General features: G+C 34.0%; 1 pseudogene; it reads right to left on the bottom strand.

The window, feature by feature from the left end:
- Positions 1-218: 218 nt before the first annotated feature.
- LOC102476154 (septin-10-like) overlaps positions 219-11,816 on the bottom strand; it is a 197,503-nt pseudogene continuing 185,905 nt past the window's right edge.

The raw sequence follows: 11,816 nt of genomic DNA, 5'->3' as shown, positions 1-11,816 counted from the left end.
ATTTCCACCCTTGCTCTGTCTGCAGCCAAGGTCAGGGAAAGACAAGTTACAAGGTTCTGCCAACCCCCAAAAGAGGAGGTGGTGTTTGCTCAGAGCATGTCCCCACAGTGTGTACTGATTGCATTAGAAGCCATGGGGTAGAATGAGGTTATCAGGAAAGAGCAACAAAGGGAAAGATATCCAAGTCAGAGCCATAGGATACCGCAACATTTTAAAGCTCAAATAAGAGTAGTATGAGGCAGTGTTGGTGAGTAAGAAGAGTTGGCTTCTGGAGTAGGAGAAAAGCCAAGAGAATCTGGAGTTCCAAAAGATTTCTGCCCCCAAAAAGGAAAAGTTAAGTCAGGTGTTTCTGAGATGTCAATAGGAGAAAAACCTTAGAAGTGATAGCTGAATTTGACTGTATATCATCTACATTTAACCTTTATAACAGAATTCCATGGAATGGTGAAAATGTCTTTATCAAAATGGATTAGGGAGAAAATCTGAGATGATGGTTTGGAAATAAGAACATATATACAGCTATTTCCAGAGGTTTTGCTGATACAGGAATAGGGATATAGAGTGATTAAAACTCCATAGGTTTTCAGATTCTAAGGAATTTTTCTTCTTGAAAAGAAGCAATACTGAGGGAGAGAAAATGTCGATCAAGGTATACAAAGTTTTAGTTAGATAGAAGGAGTAAGTTCAAGATCTATTCTATGAGTGACCAGCAGTTAGAGCAATGGCTATGTCTCTGGACTCCCATGTAGTTGACCGCTGTTTGAGTCCCAGACCCAGCAGCTCACACTAACACCAGGTATATGTGCATGCTTGTCCAAGATCCTAAAGAGAATGGAGGAGAAGGGATTACGGTGTAGCCATAACCCCTGGGGGAGTGATTTCTCGCTTTCTGTCTCTCTGTCTCTTTCTGGTGAGCACACACACGCTATAGCAAGAAAAACCTCTCCAAAAAAAAAGAAAAAAAGAAAAAGATCTATTGTATGACATGGTGACTAAGTCTAAAAAATTGATCATATTCATGGAAATCAATGAGCTTAGGTTTTGAGTGTTCATAAAGCAAATACAAGTATGTGAAATAATGTGTATGTTGATTATCTTGATTTAGCCATTCCACAATGTATATGCATTTCTTTTCTCTTTTTGGAGAGGTTTTTGCTATAGGGCGCATGTGCACACTAGAAAGACAGAGAGAGACAGAGAGATAGAAAGTTAGAAATCCCCCCCTGGAGGGATGGCCGTGCTGCAATCCCTTCTCCTCCATTCTCTTCTCAGGATCTTGGGCACGCATGCACATGCGCCCAGCATGAGTTTAAGACACCGGGACCAGGACTTGAACCACGGTCAACTACATGGGAGTTCAGCAACATGGCTATTATGCTAACTGCTGGTCCCATGTATATGCATTTCTAAACCTCATGTCATACAATATATAATTATATATGTGTGTGTGTATACACACACACACACACACACACATACATATATGTATGTATCTTCATTAATCAATTTAAAAATAAAATAATTAATTGGAAGAAAAAAAAGAGGCAATTTAGGGCAATAATTGTGTCCTTGAGGAAATGATCCATCTAGAGAGGGAATACATGATGATACAATGATGCTGAGGAGAGAGATGACCACAGAAGTCGTTAAGTTGAGAGAGTATGGGTCCAGGGCACACAGTATTTGATCACTGATAAGGACAGGATCACATCATCTTTAGTAAGAGGAGAGATGGCAGTAAGTGTGGTGCAGCTGAGGATGGACAACTGACTTGGCAGAGGGTGGGAGGAATAACTTCCACATCTTCCACATGCCACTTTTATCTGAAGCCATCAGTTTGGGAGTGAAAAGCAAATAGGAAGCTCAAGGAAACAGGATAAATTGTTCAACAGTTCATTTAGAGAGTGAAAAATGAGTATTATAAGAGAATTGCACTAACATTTCCAGGCATTGATGAGTTTTATCAGAAATTTAAGACCCAGGTTTTAAATGAGGCTAATAAATATATTAAAATCCAATTGCTAAATCTAGATATGTATTAAGGAAACATATGTGTAATTATGATTTTGATTTGGCAGCGACAGAGTAATATATAAATGAAGACAGTAGCAACTTAATACTATTTTATCAACTGGAGTCACAACTATTAGAAAAATAGTAGGGAGTACTAGCCCCCTAGATGGCAGTTAAGTGAGACAGATCACACATGACTGACCATGATTTGAACTCCTGCTCTGGCAACATGAAAAACCCATTGGGTAAGTGTATGTGCTCCCCAAACCCAGTAGGATGGAGAAATGGAGGAGATGGAATTGCAATGTGACCATGTCCCTTTGGGAGATGCTTTCCTCCCTCTCTTTCTGTCTTTCTCTGGTGAATGCACACAATCTCTGACAAAAAATAAAAATAATAAGGAAACAACACTGAATCAGAGGAGTTTAATTTTACTCTGTTAAAACTGAAAGGAAAACTTTAATATTAATTACTATGTTTTGATATTTTATTAATCTTGACTTTTTATCTGTGAAAAGATTTCTCTATATCCCCACATCTCATAAACATGTGAAACCTGATTAAAAGTTATTATTTGCTTCAAGCAATAAGAAATGATCTAGAGTAATGTTTAAGGTCTTGAGTAATGAAATCAAACAGACATGACGTTAAATTGTGATACCACCTATTATTTATGTTCTGTTAGACAGATATAAATCTTTATATAACTCACCAGGCTACAGAGTAATTGAATAATTTCACACACATAATATCCTATCTAAACATCTGGCACATAATGAGATCTCCATAAATATTAACAATTTACTATTATTGCTGTAATTGTTGCTATGTTTTATTATGTTTACTAATTACTTAAAGCAAGATATTAGATCACGTTTAATTTCTAATTCAGCATATTGCCCTGCCTGAAACATCACAGAGAAAACAAAACTATCCATTGTTTATTCAGAAGAGACTCCTTTTTTACCTATAAAACTTCTCATATCAATGTGATGTCTAGACTCATAAGTTTTCTACCTGTTCTCATCTTGGTCTAGAATATCCTCCAATAAATTAACTGAACAAACTCATTATTTCAAAAACTACAAATCCTGTAATCTATATCTAATTCTCAGAAAGCTTGAATCCTCAGAAAAATATAGTATGTTTGATAGTTTTTTATTCCAAAAATTTTTGTCTCTCTAATTTTTATAGAATTTCATTCCCTGTCTTCCCAGTCTCACGTACTGGCTCCTCATCCCATCATCCACTTAAATACTAGTGTTTTGAAGTGTACTAATCTCCTTTCTCTTCTTGTCTTTCTCTCTGCAGTGTTTCTTAATCTTTGGTGAAAATTCTTCTAAAATTACTTCCCTAATAATAAAAAATAAATAAAATTTTACAAGTTGCTTAAGGAAGATAGCAAACTGGTCTGTTGATGTCATTGCCAAGTTAATTTCAATCTATCCTCAATGAGAAAAAGGAAATATTTAATTGAAGAGAGAATAGGAAGTGTCTTTCAAATCACAATATCGTCTTCCTATTATAAACTTTTAAAAACCTTCAAAAAGCATGCTTCTGACTTAGAATTTGTGTTTTCTCTCTCTCTTTTTTTAATTGACAGCAAGATTATTAAATGACCCAGCTAAATGTGATGTCATGCTATTGTGTTAACTAAATTGCAGATAACCAGTTTCTTTGTGGAACCAAAAGAATGTCAAAGTATGCTACATGTCACAAACTCTGGCGCCAGTTTTCAAGATGTTTAACTTCAAAATATACCCTTAGTAAACAAAAGAAGTTGAGAAACTTGGCGGACAGTTAAACTGCCTACAGATGCAGACAATCATTTTCTAAAAGCTTCCAGTGCTGTAGAGTTTTCTTTGACTTCAGTGTGATAGAAACCATGTTTGTTATTCTAAAGATTTGTAGGATCTATAGCGTTCACATATGATAGCTTTCACATCTGTCCAAAGTGTGCATTGAATCTTGTTTAACAGGAAAATTATTATAACGTATCTCACATTATAATATTTATCATATCATAGCTAAGATAACTTACTATTTTTTAAGAGTGATTTTTGCTATAGGATATATGTGCTCACCGAAGAGATAGAAGGAGACAGAGAGATAGAAAACAAGAAATCACCCACAGGGGAGATGGCCATGCCACAATCCCTTCTCCTCTACTCTCCTCTCAGGATTTCAAACATGCACACATATGCACCCAGTTTGAGTTTAAGTTGTGGGATCCAGAACTTGAACCATTGCTGACTACATGGGGAGTTTAATTTTACTCTGTTAAAACTGAAAGGAAAACTTTAATATTAATTACTATGTTTTGATATTTTATTAATCTTGACTTTTTATCTGTGAAAAGATTTCTCTATATCCCCACATCTCATAAACATGTGAAACCTGATTAAAAGGTATTATTTGCTTCAAGCAATAAGAAATGATCTAGAGTAATGTTTAAGGTCTTGAGTAATGAAATCAAACAGACATGACGTTAAATTGTGATACCACCTATTATTTATGTTCTGTTAGACAGATATAAATCTTTATATAACTCACCAGGCTACAGAGTAATTGAATAATTTCACACACATAATATCCTATCTAAACATCTGGCACATAATGAGATCTCCATAAATATTAACAATTTACTATTATTGCTGTAATTGTTGCTATGTTTTATTATGTTTACTAATTACTTAAAGCAAGATATTAGATCACGTTTAATTTCTAATTCAGCATATTGCCCTGCCTGAAACATCACAGAGAAAACAAAACTATCCATTGTTTATTCAGAAGAGACTCCTTTTTTACCTATAAAACTTCTCATATCAATGTGATGTCTAGACTCATAAGTTTTCTACCTGTTCTCATCTTGGTCTAGAATATCCTCCAATAAATTAACTGAACAAACTCATTATTTCAAAAACTACAAATCCTGTAATCTATATCTAATTCTCAGAAAGCTTGAATCCTCAGAAAAATATAGTATGTTTGATAGTTTTTTATTCCAAAAATTTTTGTCTCTCTAATTTTTATAGAATTTCATTCCCTGTCTTCCCAGTCTCACGTACTGGCTCCTCATCCCATCATCCACTTAAATACTAGTGTTTTGAAGTGTACTAATCTCCTTTCTCTTCTTGTCTTTCTCTCTGCAGTGTTTCTTAATCTTTGGTGAAAATTCTTCTAAAATTACTTCCCTAATAATAAAAAATAAATAAAATTTTACAAGTTGCTTAAGGAAGATAGCAAACTGGTCTGTTGATGTCATTGCCAAGTTAATTTCAATCTATCCTCAATGAGAAAAAGGAAATATTTAATTGAAGAGAGAATAGGAAGTGTCTTTCAAATCACAATATCGTCTTCCTATTATAAACTTTTAAAAACCTTCAAAAAGCATGCTTCTGACTTAGAATTTGTGTTTTCTCTCTCTCTTTTTTTAATTGACAGCAAGATTATTAAATGACCCAGCTAAATGTGATGTCATGCTATTGTGTTAACTAAATTGCAGATAACCAGTTTCTTTGTGGAACCAAAAGAATGTCAAAGTATGCTACATGTCACAAACTCTGGCGCCAGTTTTCAAGATGTTTAACTTCAAAATATACCCTTAGTAAACAAAAGAAGTTGAGAAACTTGGCGGACAGTTAAACTGCCTACAGATGCAGACAATCATTTTCTAAAAGCTTCCAGTGCTGTAGAGTTTTCTTTGACTTCAGTGTGATAGAAACCATGTTTGTTATTCTAAAGATTTGTAGGATCTATAGCGTTCACATATGATAGCTTTCACATCTGTCCAAAGTGTGCATTGAATCTTGTTTAACAGGAAAATTATTATAACGTATCTCACATTATAATATTTATCATATCATAGCTAAGATAACTTACTATTTTTTAAGAGTGATTTTTGCTATAGGATATATGTGCTCACCGAAGAGATAGAAGGAGACAGAGAGATAGAAAACAAGAAATCACCCACAGGGGAGATGGCCATGCCACAATCCCTTCTCCTCTACTCTCCTCTCAGGATTTCAAACATGCACACATATGCACCCAGTTTGAGTTTAAGTTGTGGGATCCAGAACTTGAACCATTGCTGACTACATGGGAGTCCAGTGATGTAACCATTATGCCGTCTGCTGGTCCCAAAGATAACTTATTTTAATAAATATTTTATTGACTAGAACACAACTTTATTATCAGATTAAAGCATCAAGTATAACTAAATTATATGTACTTTAAACAGGAAATATTTTATTTGGGGGGATTATCACATACTATGCATCCAATATTAGAAAGTGAATTTATTATGAACTCTGGATGAATTTCTTTTTGATTATCAGTAATGTAAACGTGGGTAGTACTGTCATACGATTTGGGCAATATATATAAGATATATCTAATTGAGAAGCTGACATACAGAAAAAAGTATCAATTAATGAGAGTGATTATTGGAATGGGACTTAGGTTACTAAGAAATGGTGTTAAACATAGCTTACTTTAGAGTTGAAGTTACGGGTGACTGCAGGATATATAAGCCATTTGGATGGTCATCTATGAGTCCTCGTAGATACAGCAAATAATGAAATGATTCAATGAATTGTCGGTTAAATAAATGTTTTTAAAACTGCTATGTGAAATACAATTCATTTGTTTTGCTGTGGGACATAAATATGAATTAGTGATAGTTCCATCTGGATTCTGAAATTTTACTTGGTAAATAAACTAGATATAGACATTGGTACAATGAAGTAGAAATGTAGTTACGAGAAATAGGATTAAGATATATGACCAAGTGACACACACAACCTTTCTCATGAAATGATCTCTCTCTAAGCAAGTAGAAAGGTAGGAGCATATGAGGATGCAGAGAAAGGAGAAATCTTTTATTTTTAATATTTTTGTACTTTAGACAGATTTTTGCTATAGGGTACATACACTTGCCAGAGGGAACGAGAGAGAGACAGAGAGACAGAAAGTGAGAAATCATCCCCCACAGGAGACGACCACGTTCCAATCCCTTTTTCTCCATTCACTTTTTGGGATTTTGAGCACATACACACATGTACCTGTCATGAGTTTTAAGCTGCCAGGTCTGGGACTTGAACCATGGTTGACTATATGGGAGTCCAGTGACGTAACCATTACACAATCTGCTGGCACCAAAAGGAAATCTTTTACACTGTTGGTAGGAATGTAAATTAGTACTACCATCATAGAAAACAGTATGGGAGTCTTCCAAACACTAAAGATAGACTGCCTTATAATTCAGCAGTCCCACTATGATGTATGGATCCAAAGGAAAAGAAGTGAATATGTTGCAAAGATCCCAATGTTTACTGCACAATAGCTAAGATATGAAGACATTCTAGGTATCCATCAACAAATGACTAGATAACAAAAAATGCACACACACATACACAAAATGGAATAATATTCAGCCATAAAAGTATGAAATCCTGTCATTTGAGGTTAAATAGGTGAGTCCGAAGGATATTACATTAGTGAAATAAGCCAAGTACAAAAACGAAAATACCACATGTTTTGACTCATACATGAATATTGAAAAAACTAACTTCAGAGAAGCAGAGAATTGAAGGCTAACTATCAGAAACTGGAAATGATAGGGGCAAAGAGATAGAGTAATATTGACTAAAGAAACAAAATTACAGATAGATATAAAGAACAATGCCTAGCATCATAAAATACAGTTAGGGTAAATATATTTACTGCATATCTGAAAGTAACTAAGGAAAAAGGATTTTGAATATCCCTAAAAAAAAGCATTGTCAAATGCTTGAGATGATGGGCATATTAACTACCTTGATTTAATGATTACACATTATATTCCTGTATCGAAAATATCTTTGGGGCCAGCTAGTTGGCCTGGTAGTTAAGGCAGGTGGATCCCACATGGATGATTGTGCAGTTTCAGTCCAAGATCCAACACTTGAGAAACACATTGAGCACATGTGATGGAAGGATTGATGGAAAAGAGATTACAGCATGACCATTCCCCATAGGAAATGCTTTTTTCTCTCTCTCTCTGTCACTCTGTCTGGAGAATACATGAGCCTTCTAGAAATAAAAAGAAAAGAGAGAGAGAGAGAGAGAGAGAGAGAAATCACACTGTGCCCTCAAAATCTGTACAACTTCTATATGTTAATAAAAAACATTTCTGTAATAATTAGACAAAGTGACTTTTAAAGTACCTACCTCCCATTTTCACACAACTTACTTCTTACTTATATTCAAAGTCTTATTTAAAAATCCTTGAAATATTAGAGTTGTTATTAAAGAGAGTAATTCAACATATATCTATAGAAGTAATGATACCAATATACAGTTAAAGTTACATATTGAATACTGAATATTCCTTTAATCTAACCTAGTTTATAAACATTTTTATTTATGTAAACAAAAGGATGATATAATTTAATCCTTATCCAACTTCTTCATATTTTGCATTATTCATACATATATATGGTAAAGCAGAGGTCCCCAATCTTTAGCACCAGGAACCAGTTTCAAGGAAGACATTTTTTTTCATGGACCAGGTAGGAGGAATGTTTTCAATATGATTCAAGCACATTATATTTATTGTGTGCTTTATTTCTAAAATTATTACATGGTAATATATTAGGAAATTATCATACAACTCACTCTAATGCAGAATCATTGGGAGCCCTTAGCATTTTTTTTTTTTTTATAATTAGATAGTCTCATCTGGGGCGATGATAGAAAGTGACACCCAAACCGTGTTGCATATGTCTAGTCTACTCTGTAATCTTGTTTTGTTTGCTGTCACTGCAGAAAATCTTGCTTCTAAAGATAGGATATTGGAAATGGAAGCAGGCTTTTCAATGTTTTTGTATCATTCTCAGGATATTCCTCCTTGACTTTTACTCAGAACATATGGAGATTTGAAGTTGTTTCAAACGGTCTTTTAAGACCACTGTCATTTGTTATCTCAATCAGTTGATCCTCTTTTATCACAAAGTCAACATACTTGTTTTATTAACAAACACCTTGCCAATCCATTCCTTTCCAGTCGTTGGTCTTTTGGGGTTGAGAGTGAATGCTCGAATCTAGATCCCTCACCTGCACTGTTCTTTACAGGGTTAATGCTCTGATGAGAATCTCATGCCACTGCTGATCCAACAGGATACGTAGTTGGAATGAGAGCAGAGCAAAGGGAAGCAGCTCTAAATACAGATAAAGCTTTGCTTACTAGGCATTACTCACTTCCTACTGTGTGACTGACTCTTAACACACCATAGACAAATATTGATCGATGGTCCAGGGCTTGGAGACCCCTATGTTGAAGTATTTGTCATATAAGACATTTTATGTATGTAAATACTAGATAGCATGTTTGCTGAGGAAAGAACTGTTCAATAATTGTTCTTGTTTCTGTCATAAAATAGATTGAATAAATTATATATATTTTAAAAAGTATTTTATTCAATACTTACTTATTTATTTTAATTTGACCAGAGAGGGACAGAGTGAGAGAGAGAGAGAGGGAAAGTGAGAAATCAAGCCACCAGGTCTGGGACTTGAACTGTGGTCTACCATGTGGGAATCCAGAGCCCTTAACCACCATGGCACCAGCCAGCCCCAAATAAATTATATATTAATTCACATGATCAATACTAAAAATGATTAGTATCATGGTTTTTGTAAAGATAAATATACTAAATTTTTCTTATTCATAATAACCATACTCAGAGACAATTCAGTGAGCATTTGAGTTACATATTGTAATAAGATTTCTCAAACTTTTTTTGATTTTATAAATAATGTGTGTTTTTACTGTCTACTTTTAATTTTATTCATTTATATTTTAAGTCTATGAATTATTGGAATTGTTGCCTCTGATTACCGAAAAATACATAATTTTCTATATGCATTTGGAAATATTATATTAGACCACTTGAGAAAATCATTCATATCTCAAAAACATACCAGTTGCAGTACCAGCAGTTGGTGTAATGGCTATGTTGCTGGACTGTCGTGTAGTTGACCACGGTTTCAGACCCAGACCCAGAGGCTTAATTTCATGCTGGGCAGGTGTGTGTATGCCCAAGACCCCAAAAGGAGAATGAAGGAGAAGGGATTGCAGCATGGCCATCCTCCCTGGGGGACTGGGTGATTTATCGCTTTCTGTCTCTCGCTTTCTGTCTCTCCATCTCTCTCTGTCTTTCTGGCATGCACATGCACCCTATAGCAAAAACCTCTCAAAAAAAAAAAAAAAACAGTCACACATCAATTGTTAGTACATTAATTTCTTCAAGATTATACACTGAAGTTTTCTGAAGTTTTCTCTTTATCCGAGTGTATGTTACATTCAAATCTTACTTAACTCTCCATGTTGATAGAACTTACAAGGTGATAAAATAATGAGACATGTATTTTGGGGATTTGCTTAAAATAACATTCAGTTTGGAAACATTTCTTTCATAAATAGCTAGGAAGAAATAAAACATCTGTATCTTTTCCACTGTTCAGTGCTGAGTCCCTAGTTTCTTTTATATTGCATATACATTGTTTTAAATTTACTTAATTTAACCTCTTAGTTTTTAAAGAATGTATAATAATTATGAATAGAAAAATAATTTTTGCTATATGTGTTAATAATATATATGAAAATAAAAATACTTGAAAATAATAACAGTTTAAAAACTACTGATTATGTATGATCTTTAATGTGCTGAATTTGTTAAGTTTATTTATAATGCTTATTTGAAAGGTGCCAGTGACATAAATGCAGTTTTCAGCATGTTTTATTTCATAATAAATAATGTAATTTTATGTAAATTAACATGTAATTTATGTATTATACATGGTTCATATCCAAAAAATCCTACTATTTTATCTTTATATATTTGCATTTCTGTCAGAAAGTGCAGACTTCTGTATATATTGAGAAGGGATATACAATATTTTTCTTTCATTGTCTGGGTTACATTGCTTAGCATTAGATCTTCTATAGTAATCAATTATCACGTTCACATCTTCCATGAACTTTGTGAAGATTTCTTGTATTAAAAGAAAATAATCTCAATAGTACAGGTCAGTCTGGATTATTAGAAAATGTTTTAGTATCACTGTTTAAGAAAAGGAGATTATTAAATTAGAAAAGAGTAAATTCAAATTATGTCCCAACAATTCCTACCTTTGTAATCTTCAACATGTATTTTAACCCCTATATACTTGAGTTTTCTTTCAGATAAAATGAAGAATATCTTTTTTCTTTTTTTTTTTTTTTTTTACTTTCTTTTTAAATTGTGCTTCCAGGTGCAGGTGCTCACCAGTGACAGAGAGAGAAAGTGAGAAAGCATCCTCTTTCACAGGAATGGTCATGCTCCAATCTTTTCTTTTATATTTCCCCTTTTGAGATTTTTGAGCATGCACAGACACCCAGTGTATTACCCAAGTCACTGAAACTGAGACTCAAACCCTGCAGTCAACCATGTGTTATTCAGCCATGTTAACAACCATGCTACCAGCTTTCCCAGTACTTTCTACTATACAAACTATTTGTGGTTATCCAAAATAGCTGTCTACCTACCAATCTGTCTATCTATCTATCTAGTGTGGCTGTGATTGTACCTGTGTTTATCTCTAAGCATGTACAGCAAAGAGCACTAATCTCCTCCTACACCTATTCTTTCCTTTTCCCATCGTAATGGAAATTCCCTGTTTCAACTGTAACTATGCAAGATAGAGATAACTTTTCTCAAATCCACTGCAACTAGGTATGACCAAATGACTTATATCTAGATGATAAAATGTAAGTAACTTGT

The sequence above is a fragment of the Tupaia chinensis genome, unplaced genomic scaffold, assembly GCF_000334495.1.
Source record: "Tupaia chinensis unplaced genomic scaffold, TupChi_1.0 Scaffold139190_1, whole genome shotgun sequence".
NCBI lineage: Eukaryota > Metazoa > Chordata > Mammalia > Scandentia > Tupaiidae > Tupaia > Tupaia belangeri.
The sequence above is the reverse complement of the archived record's forward strand: the minus strand, read 5'-3'. Positions and strand labels throughout refer to the sequence as shown.